Source organism: Venturia canescens, chromosome 8 (assembly GCF_019457755.1).
Source record: "Venturia canescens isolate UGA chromosome 8, ASM1945775v1, whole genome shotgun sequence".
NCBI classification, from domain to species: Eukaryota; Metazoa; Arthropoda; class Insecta; order Hymenoptera; family Ichneumonidae; genus Venturia; species Venturia canescens.
Genome location: NC_057428.1, coordinates 18974696 through 18985894, shown reverse-complemented (window position 1 = coordinate 18985894; position 11199 = coordinate 18974696).

Genomic DNA, 11199 nt, shown 5'->3' with positions numbered 1-11199 from the left:
CAGTACTTTGATTCCGGAGTTGCTCGCACGAGCGACGGGAAACCGACGGCTTCGTATTTGTGGCTGAATTTAATTTGAGAGCTCAAAGGTTAGGAAGCTAAAGAAGAAATAATTCTGCACGGTATTTGCGAGCAAAACTCCGAGTCGTCAAGAATCGTTCTGCGATCACGAAGATCCTATTCGCGAAGAAACTATAAATTCCGAGGCAGCGTCCTCAGTTTTCAATATTTCCGAGTCTTTATGAATGAGCCGCGAGGATCGATTGCGGGGCGTGCTTACGTGGCCCATTTTTTCTTTCGAACGAAAAATCGAATTTCGAGAGCTTTCGGGGCGACAGCCCCCCACTCCCGGTCCTTCTCTCTCTCTATTTTTCAACCCCATGGACGCGCAAAACGAGGGTCAGGGTTCGTCCCAGCTCCGTCGCCATAGCAACCATTCGGATTTTGGGGAACTCGCGGCCTCGCGATGGAAAAGCTCCCGAAGCAAATCGCCCTTTCTTCCTCCTCTTCGGCCTCCCCCTCGAGCCCCATTTTCGGCTTTGCTGCTCCGGGTAAAAGCTGCTCCTATGAAAAGCCATGCGCGGAAAAGCGTCAGAATCCATCTTGAGAAAAGCCTACACGCAATGACGATACCTTATTGACGTGACTTTTCTTTCGAAAATATCCACCTCGCCCTCGAGCATCCGTTTTCTAGGCGACGGGCAACCTGACACGCCCTTTTAACCAGCAGTACCGGGAATAAATTATCGCTTGCGTTCGTCATTCGATCGACGATCGGGAATCGAGTTTCCTCTGATTGCAAAAGCTTCGTCCCTGGAACCCCTTCGCAATCGTATTAAAGCGATCTACTTTAAGGAACTCGAGGAAAAACGTTCTTTAATGAAGAAAAAGCTTTCCACTTCAGCTGCTTCGAGGAAACGAGTTTGTCGTCAATCAATTTCTCGATCCAGAACCTCGACCAAATCAAATTTCTCGATATTTCATTGCTGATGCATTCGAGGACTGATAAAACTCTAGAAAATTCCGCACGAACATATCGAAGGAAGCAGAGCGTTGCTTGGCAACTTAATCTCCTTCAAGTTATTCTGAGCATTAAATTGAGCTCCGATACGATTTTTAAGAGAATGCAGAAGCTCTGGGAACGATAATCAAATATCCAGCTTACGTAAGACAATATTTGTAGTTTTATATCGTAGATTTGATTAAGGCTCGTAGAAAAAGGAATACGAAAGTTCGTCCTCCTGGAATTCTGTTGCTGCACGGAGAAAAATATGCATGTTGTTACAACAAAACGTGGTTTGCTGACCACGTTGGTCTGTTGCAGTAGCAATACGAACTGTGAATGTAACGTGCGAATCGTACGATCAGCAAACCAATGTTTGTTACGAATACTCACAAATATATGTTATCAATGATTTGTTAATCCAACAAATATTCAGTTAGCGTGATCTTTTTCATTGCTACTACAATGAATGATTTTTAGCACAACTAACAAACGGTAGTTTTGCTACGCGCACTAAGAGATCTTTTCCTTATAATTAGGGTGCTTAAAAAAAATTTTTTTTCCCTCGCTCTTATCCCTTCAGATTTTAGTATTCGATGAAAAAAATATCGTGTCAAAAAATCAGCCCTCTAACTAATTTCTTAGAGGTCGCTCATCTCACTTAAATTTCCCATTTAAGGAGGGTGGATCACGAAATAAAAATAATCAGAATTTGATAAAATTTGGTGATAACATTCTTTGGCATCAAATATACAAATACAATTTTTTTCAAATTTTTTTACCACGTGGTTATCGAATAATTGAGCGTTAAATCGAAGTTCTTATGAACGAGATGTATAACTGTGGATATGTTAACTCTATGCTTATACACGTGAACTTTAGTGTTCAATTACTCGAGAGCTATGCGGTAGAAAAATCTAAAAAAATTTTTATTGTCTTATATATCTTTAAAGAATAGATTTACCAAATTTTATTAAATTCTTATCATTTTGAAATTCTTAATATTTTTAACATGGTTTAGCATGGCAACATTGTATCGTCGCGATCCACCCTCCTTAATTAACATGGGAAAATTTTGCTTTTCGGCAAAAGTGAAAACACTCGTAAACGACTCAATACTTTTGCAATTCACGCATAGCATCTTGAAACTGGTTCTTTAAGCTTTCCAAAACCCTACGATAGAACATAATTATCAATTATACAACAGGCATTATAGCCACCGGAAAATTGCACACACACACACACACCTGATTCCTGATGCACACTTTCGATGTGCGCGCGCGTGTGTGTGCGGCTAACTGGTCTAGTGTGAACTTCAAAATATTCAAAAATAGCCTATTTTATCACATTTTCCCAACTAATTCAAAATCCCATAATTTTATGGAAAATGTCAGCCTCCTCCGATGAAATTTCATTAACGGTGACTAATCGAAGCTATTCATGCAAAAAAAAATGCTCGCATCGTTATTAGGAAGAGTAGCCAATCTGCATAATAACTGAAAATTCAAAATGGCCGTATTTTCGTTTATGATCTCTTAAAATGTCATTACAATCGCTGAATTACGCATGTCTTTTAATGAACCATGTAAAAAAAAATTCAATTTTAGATGGCTATAATGCCTGTTGTATAATCGATAAGTATGTTCTACCGTAAGGTTTTGGAAAGCTTAAAGAATCAGTTTCAAGATGCTACGCGTAAATTGCGAAAATATTGAGTCGTTTACGAGTGTTTTAACTTTTGCCGAAAAGCAACATTTTCGCATGTTAATTAAATGGGAAATTAAAGTGAGATTAGCGACCTCTAAGAAATTAGTTAGAGGGCTGATTTTTTGACACGATATTTTATACTCATTGTTACTCATTTCTAAATATAGCTAATCCCTCATTCATTTCTAGAACCCATCTCCGTTCCTTCTGCAGCATCATTGCCACGCTAACCAGCACAGATAGTGTTTATATCTATAAATAATACAAATTAAGAAAAGTAATGAGCAAAAAGATTTGCTCTCGTAACGTGAATTTTTCTCCGTTGGCACAGCAAATCCGCAATGGTTATTTTAGCAAATGCTATTTGCTATTATAACAAATCGAACGATAAAAAATACACATTTGTGACCGTAACTGGAAAATTTGTCGTCACTATGTTAACGTTCGAAATTTGTTGTTGTGAGTTGTGGTGAGACGTCGGAACCCATAGATTTTTCTCCGTGTGTGTTTTAAACTCTGCAAAGTTCAAGTTTTTCATTCACAGTGCGGGGGAACTGTCGAGGGGCATTAATCGAGAGTTTTATCACCGAGAAACTCGTTGGAGGTTCCCGCTCGCGGAAGAAGCAATAAAAAAAGGTGCAACGATTGGAAAAACTGGAGCCAATAACGAGCCGCCTCGAAGCCGTTTTTTTCACGCGGTCTTTTCGAAGCGAAGTTGTCCTTCGTCGAAGCACAATATTTTCAGCGCCTTTTGACAAGCCTCCAAAAAGGAGTCGAGCTGATCATAGAGGAGAGGACTTTGGACGAGGTCGTGTGGGCACAAGGTAAAAAAATGTTGGTCTCGAGGCCTGTGAAGCAACGACAAAGACAGCGATAACTCAGAGATTTTTTGTCTCCCTTTTCCTAGCGAGTTCGTTGTCGTCGTGGTTGTTTCGTTCGTAAATTTCTTTTCAGCGATCCGGGATGGAGAGACCGCACGCCGGAGATAAAAAGAGGTTCCGTTAGCGGAGCCTCGCCTCGGCCACTCTCGCGCGGTACGTGCAAACGCGAACGTGATGCAACCGAAGCATAACGCTGCAAAAGTCGTCGTCGAGGGTTGAGGCCTCGAGATGTTTCGCGCTCGCTCTCCCTCCTGCCTCGTTGCGCGCTCCGTCCTGAGAAACTCTTGGAAGAGCGGGGCAGGTGAGAAGTTTTCAAGCTCCTCTCTCGTCTCAATGGGCGATAGACAGAGGAGAGCGCGTTCACCTGAGCAACGTGGACAGTATCTCTGGCTCGTGAAGACAAAACACTGCTCTGTGCCTTTATTTTCTTCGAGGTAAATTACAAGGCTCTGCTCCTCCGTTCCGTGAAAATCAAGCAATATAAAGCAGCAAATGAAGGAGAAAAAGGAGCGGGGCGGAGGGCCGGAGCGGGAGTTTCGGTGCGTCCTCTCATTACGCGAGAACGAGAGAGAAGAATTTCTTCGGGAGAAGATTGTTCGAACCGCTTTCCAGGAACGGGGCTTCCTGCCGGAGAGATAAGAAGACTTTCGATTCCGCCTCAATTGATCTTTGGCCCTTTCTCACTCGGCGAAATGAATCATCGCGCGCTCCTCGCGCGCTCCTCCCCCCCCGGAGCAGCATCCCGGCTCGACTTTGAAATTCGGAGAAAACTTTCCACCGCGCGGCACCGGAATGCAAATTAAACGGGGGCCCGCTTTTGCACGGGCCCATTTTTGCCAGACGATAACAAAGACCTTGGTTATTACGCGCGTAGGAGGATCCCCGGCTTCTTCTTCCTCCTCTCACTTTTACGCGACGAGGCGTTATGACACCGAGCGAGCGACCCGTCGAGCCGTGTCGAGGCTTTTCTCTCGACGCGCGTTCCTGCACCACGCTAATGAACAACGCGGATCGCCCGGGAAAACGGACAAACCGTGTCCAATTATTTATTCCCTCGAGTCCTCGCAGACATTTTTATCCACTAAAATCGGAGCTAACGAGTTCCAGGGCTCACTCTTTTATTTCGTTGAAAATAAAAATCGCTCGCGCTTCAAATAATTCACCAACTTTTCCGCCGCGGGCCAAAGCCCCAGGAAAAAATCGACGCGGGCTTTGAGCCGCGCGAGAACATGCCCGACTCCACTTTCGGCACGAGCTAAACGAAAAAAGAAAAGCCAGAAAATTCAAACATTTACTCGTTCGGGAAAAACGTGACAATTTCTCTCCGGCAAAACTGAACGGTTCGTGCGAGATTCTCCGGCGCTCTCGTTCCCTCCTCGCCGCGGAGAGGTCGCTCACCCCAAACCTTCTAACCTTGCCCACTTCATTAATTATACATTGCGCTCAATTAGTGAGCGAGCTATAATGAAACGCAGACGTGTCTCCGCTTTCTCCGAACCAAAGCTAGTCTCGCTCCTCCGATTTTCTCATCAATTCCGCCCCGAGGCCTGCCTTTTTTCATCATTTCGTTTCTCTTTCCCTCCCCGTCAAGTCCCTTTCGTTTCGACCATTTTTCACAACATTTTCTCCACAAAATGGAGAAAAGAGGCCAAAACCTGCTCGGGCTGGGCTGTCGAAAGAAGCAACTCGACATTGATCCCGTTCACCACTTTTCCCCTGGATTCCCGAGACTCGTGTCAGAGGTATCGACACGTTCTAAATTCGGTCTGCGCATCGATCGGCTCGCGAGGCTTTTCTTTCGACTAATTTCCATCCAGCCTGCGATTCCCGGAGCTCCGATTTGCGTGAGTTTGACGAAAGGAGTGCGAAGCCTGTGAATTCATTAGAGCGAGCGGCTTCGTCGGACTGGCCAAGGATTAACAAAAAAAATATGGGAAGGCATGTCCGAAGGAAACAATCGAAAGCTCGATTGCGCGGGCGCGAGTGAAATTTTGATTGCGTTTCGCTCGCTCGGGACGAAGCCCCGAATCGTGAATCCTCGCTAGAAAATCCTAATGAGTAAAATTTTGATATTCTCGAAAGGTCGCCCTTAACGAGTTTTCTCTCTCCGCGGAGAGGGCCGGCAGGGGGCAGCTGTAAATGGGTTGTACAGAGTCGAGTTAAATGGTCATTAACCATTGGATTACGAGGGATCGAGAGGAGTCCGTCTCCGGGCCATGGCTCGGCCGCAACAGCGGCGCGGCCTTGAAAATAAATACTCACTAATGACGTAACGTCTCTCGTTGTTTCCCCCGCGTCCCCGTCGTCCTCTCGGCCCTCCTCGCTGGCACAATGAAGCTCGTGAAAAGCTTGCCTGTGTGTCGCGCTCTCTCGAGAAGTAACGAACGCGTTCGCACACACGTAGGAGCCGCGTGCGCGGCTTCGCGTGCTCGCGAGAGCTGGACGGGATGTGCGAGAGACGAGATGAGAGATGAGTGTAACGGTGCCTCGTGCCCTGTGTGCGGCCTCGCGACTTTCTTTTCCCCCTGTCAAAAGAACAAGCAAAACAAAGCGGCGGATTACGGGCCTGAAATCTTGACGGGTCCGAGACGAATAAACGTGCGAATCGTCGCTAGGAATTATTGCTAAGTTAAATCAAAAGCGTCCGGAGGTGGCCGAGCGGGAAAGGGGGCGAGATGACCTCAAAAGTTTGCCACAATCAGCATTCGCTTTGTGATCCGGGACGAGGATCGACGCGGCTCGGAGGCTGAGCAGCGTCCGAGTGCATTTGTCGAATCTCAGGAAGCTCGAATATCGATGCTTTGTCTCAATTAGCGCAGCGTGCCGGATTACCGAGGGGATTCTAGTGGGCCACTGAATATTCCGAGTTCGCCCGGGCGACGAGAGCAGGATCAAAGGAGTCCTCGATCCTCCCCCGCGGGTGCGTTCGAACGATCGATCCCAGGGGTCCGGAACCGAGCCAGGGTCCTCGCTCGCGCGAATTTTTCCTTCGCTTCTCCCGCTTCGGTGCCAAGAATAGCCTAAAAATAGCTCGAGCATTTCTCCCTGGAGTCGGGGAAAGAAAGAGTTTCGTTAACCAACGAAACGATCGAGCCAAAGGAGCGTCGAAAGTTAGCGAAGATGAATTCCGAGCCGGATTCATTCCTCGGAAGCGGACGGGGAGGCCGCTCGCACGAGGGGCATCGAAAACGTCCGTGGTCGCGAGCCAACAATGAGGAACAGCGAGTTATCTCGAGCGCGTTTGTATTCGGAAATAATCTTGCGGTGCGGCGTGAGCCTCGAAGAGAGAATTTAGCACGGATTCCTTCGCCTCCCCCCACCCCCGGGTCACCCTCGCAGTGGGCGAAATCCATGCAGCTCTCCTCCTTAATCGGCGCAGCCGAGCGAACGCTCCGTCTGTCCTTTGCTCTCCGTGGCCTACTACCCAGGAATCTCGAACGTCGAGAATCCCTACCAACGTCACTCCAGCCCTCGTATCACTCCTCCGCGTCCTCCTCCTTCGACTCTCGAGCTTACCCCGCCGAGCAGCGACGCTCGTGCATTTTATGCACACGGGAGAGAACCGCATCCGAGTCCGGATCGCCTCCGAGGGATGACGAGGCCACTGGACGCTCCTGGCGAGCGTTATCGACGGCCAACAATCCTCTACGGCCTCCGGACTCTCCGGGGCTGCTGTTTTCGGCCGCGGAAAACCGTTTTTGCGGCTTCTTTTAAAAACGGTCTTTTTTAAAAATGGGGGCAGTCTCGGACTCGAGTTGAGCTTGACTGGAACTTGGGATTTTTGGATTTTGCGCTCTGGGAATTTTGGTTCTTCGGTTTTTTCTGGTGGACTTTGTCTTTGGGAATTTTTTCGGCTTTTCGAATATATCGGCGGGACGTGAGGGGATATCGGCTTTGATTTTTGGGGAAGCAAACCCTGCGGAGGGGCGTTGGACCACCTGATTTTGGGAGGAGACTCGGGACGAATCGATCCAAGTTTTTGTGACCTCGTGCCGCCGCTTCGCGAAGATAAAATTACTATAAATCTGGGATGCTGTGACTGGGGGTCGCGCAATGAATAAATCATTCGCTCGTGTTCTTACGATTCTTACTCAACGCACGAGAAACTCTTACGACAATTATTCATGAGCTGAAACGAGGCTTCTCGGTTCTTATCTGCGTGATTATTGAGTGGAGAAATTATCGCAAATATTCATTGACGTGGCTCCTCCTAAGATCGGTTTTAAATTCGATTTCGCGACTTCGAACATTCGTTCAAATGGCTTTTAATCGGGAAAGGGACTGACGAAGATCGTTCATGAAAATGACGGCGGGAATTAATGGCAGCGAGAGATTATAATGAAATTTATTTCATTCGGAGAGCTTCGAAGAGCCAGAATGAAAATCGGGAAGCTGTCAAAAGGTGAGAACGAAATTGACACGCGAACGAAAGCCTCTGCCTCGAATCCCAGGTTAATTCTGACTCCGTTTCCCCGATTAAAAATCCGATTATTTTCGATTCCTCGACACCGATTTAACGTGCATAATTAGATACTCAAATTTACCTTTTCATGGCCAGGAGCGCAGCGATTTCATCGATTGACAGGTGCCTCGGTTGAGCCCCGGAAGGTCCGACGGCGCGATCACTTCGACGGGAGAAAGATTTTCTTACGAAACGTGGAGTTCGCGAACGTGGAGTAGAATTATTTTTCCGGGTGTTTCCGGAAGAGCGAGAGAGTTCCGACGATCCCCGGGGCCGGGGTTCGTCGACCCCAAGCTCGGGCTTCCTCCGTCAATGTTGGCAAGTTCCGAGCTGTTTTTTTGCCTTTTCTCGCTCGAGCCTCGAGAGTCGTAATAATTGAGAATAACTGAGAACAATTCGCGTCCACCGTCTTCGAGTTTCCGTGACGGAGTGCTGCTGATCGTACGACTCGTGCGAGCTTCGTGGAACGTTTCTCTCCGCGCGGAGGCGCCTGTTTATTCCTTCTCGCTTTCTCCAACGCGGCTTTTCCAACACTCGCGCGTCCGAGAGAGCTTAGCCTCTGCGCCGCTCAAATCCTCCTCCCACTCTCTTTTACTTCGCACTCTTTCTCGCTTCTATCCCAATTTCTCCCTCCCCCGGTTCCCTCGCCGCGCTCTCTTTCTCCATATTTTTTTCGTTATCTTTGCCTCTACCCCGGCCCCCGACTCCCGCCGGCTTCCTTCTTCATTACAGACAGATCAAATCTCTATGAGCTCTTAATTATGAACTCGCACGAAAATTCAATTTCTTCGTTTCTTTATTCACTCGATTTTCCAGCATGAATATTAACTTGATCGTTGGATCGTCCAGGGACCGAAAATCCTCGATATTTCACGCTTCGAACAAATTTTTAAGGTAGCTCATGCACGAAACCATTTTCTTAACAACGTCTTGAAATTTACACAGAATTTAAATCGCTAGTCGACTGACGCGCGTATCAAATTTTAAAGGTCTTCTTCGTCTTCGTCTTGTATTGATTATTTAGGCAAAAGTCCTTAAATACGAAAAAATACACAGGATTAAAGGAACTGTGCGAAAAAAATCGTTTATCTTTCCATACGAATGAACGCTGCTTACGAAGTTTATGAAAAACGTCGACAATAACGATGAAGTATGCAGTGAAGGTCTGGGAAAAAATTCGAGACGATTGTCTTACTAGTAATAAAGATGTATTACTTTTAAAAACGCTTTTAGACCAAGTTTAACGTACCGATTAAATGTATTGTTAGTGAATTTGTATTACAGCATATTTTATTAACATGTAAAAATATTAAAAACGCTAGTTTTGCAAAAGCATCAACTGATAAATGCAAATTTCCACGCTGACACATTTTCACTGGTATTTTTCAAATAATTATCTGCGTTTTTTCATCGGTTTTGTTGCAACCAGTCTCATTTTGTTCGTCAATTAATCCTCTATGAATCCACCATGAGTTGTTTTTTTTAACTTGATCGTTTCGCTGCTGTATTTAATTGTTCATTGAGTGAAAAAACTTTTTTATTCATAATTTCTGAATGAATGAGTTTAAAGGAAAATCTACGTGGTGAATTCGTAGAGGATCAAAATGAGACTGGGTGCAATAAAACCGGTTAAAAAATACAGATGATTCTTTGAAAAATACCTGTGAAAATGTGTCACCATGAAAATTCGCATCTATCAGTCGATAGTTTTGCAAAACTATCATTTTGAATATTTTTTCACGTTAATAAAATATGCTTGAATACGTATCTACTAAGAATAAGTTTAATCGGTACGTCGAACTTGGTCTAAAAGCGTTTTGAAAATTTAGCACTCATTCGACTAGCATGCGGTACAGAATTGCTGTCACAGGCTTCTTTTTATTAACACTTTTTTCTTGATCCATTTCTATTTGTGTTTTCCCTTTGCGCTCTCCAAAGCGATTTTTAGCATAAAAAACTAGAGTATTTTGGCCAGGGGCGAATGAAATTTGGGGTTCGGTCAGCGATGGATCCCCGATTAATAAACGGCTCGTCATTTCATTCGCCAAAGGCTAAGTTGAAAAAATTCATTTAAAATTTCGAATTAACAAATCTGACATTAATTTAGAGTGATTATAAATTTAACAAGGAAGAAAAAATCGAAGGAGTGTCAGCACCAGAACTTACGCTCAAATGTTACTAGAAAAAAGTCTCCGGAGCAAAGTGAATCGCGAGTAAAAAGCATTTTCGTGAAGCGCGATTTTCAAGCTCCAATTTGTCGTTTATTCTCTGAAAATGTTCGTTAAAATTTGACTCCATAAACCCCGAGGATTCGTTTCAGCGTCGATGATTCGCGGAAACGAGATTTTTCTCCCGTCACTTTTCCCCAGGTCGGATGACACTTCCCTGGCCAATTAGCCGACGAAGCGAGTCCTTGATTTCTGCTCTCTTCGCAAAAATAGTAGCTCTCGCTATAAGCAAACGTCGAAGGCGTTGCGAGTGGGGGGGAAATAAGGGCGTAGGAAGAGAAAAAGCCTCGTCAGACCACCCTCGCTGGGGTCCCAGCGGTGCGTGTGTGTTTTTCGTAATCGAAATATACGAGCTGCCTTCCCACGTACGCACATCCCCTCGTGGACCAGTCAGCGGGACGACGCTTCGGCGGTGGTTACGTCACGCGAAGGATGGAGCGACCAATAGGCTCTGAGAAAAGTATCTCCGCTCTCCAGGATCACGAAACGCTCCAGCGAACTTTTCTCTTTTTGTGGGAGCCCGGGGACACGTGGACCATGTGTCGGGGAGACTCACACGGAGAGAAAGAAACTCGTGCGTGTGGACGTGGCTATCGAATCAGGAAAACAGGAGCTCGAGAAAACCTCGTAAATTTGAGTCAGAGTCGTCAAAATGGCGGGGCTCTTCCCTTTTTTTTTTTTTATTATTTTTACGAGCTAAATGTTTACCCTTTTCCATTGACAGAAGTTTGAATAAAAATGATGCCCTGGATGTTTCCTCTGAGAAGAGCTCCTGGAACGATTCTCCATCGTGGAGATGGACGAGCTCCTGTAACCGGATTTTAAATGAGAAAAGCTCGCTTGACATTGAAAGTGGAAAACGTGCAACTACAGAAGAGTTATGGGGACTCGTGTACACGATGTAAAGAGCCGGAGAGGA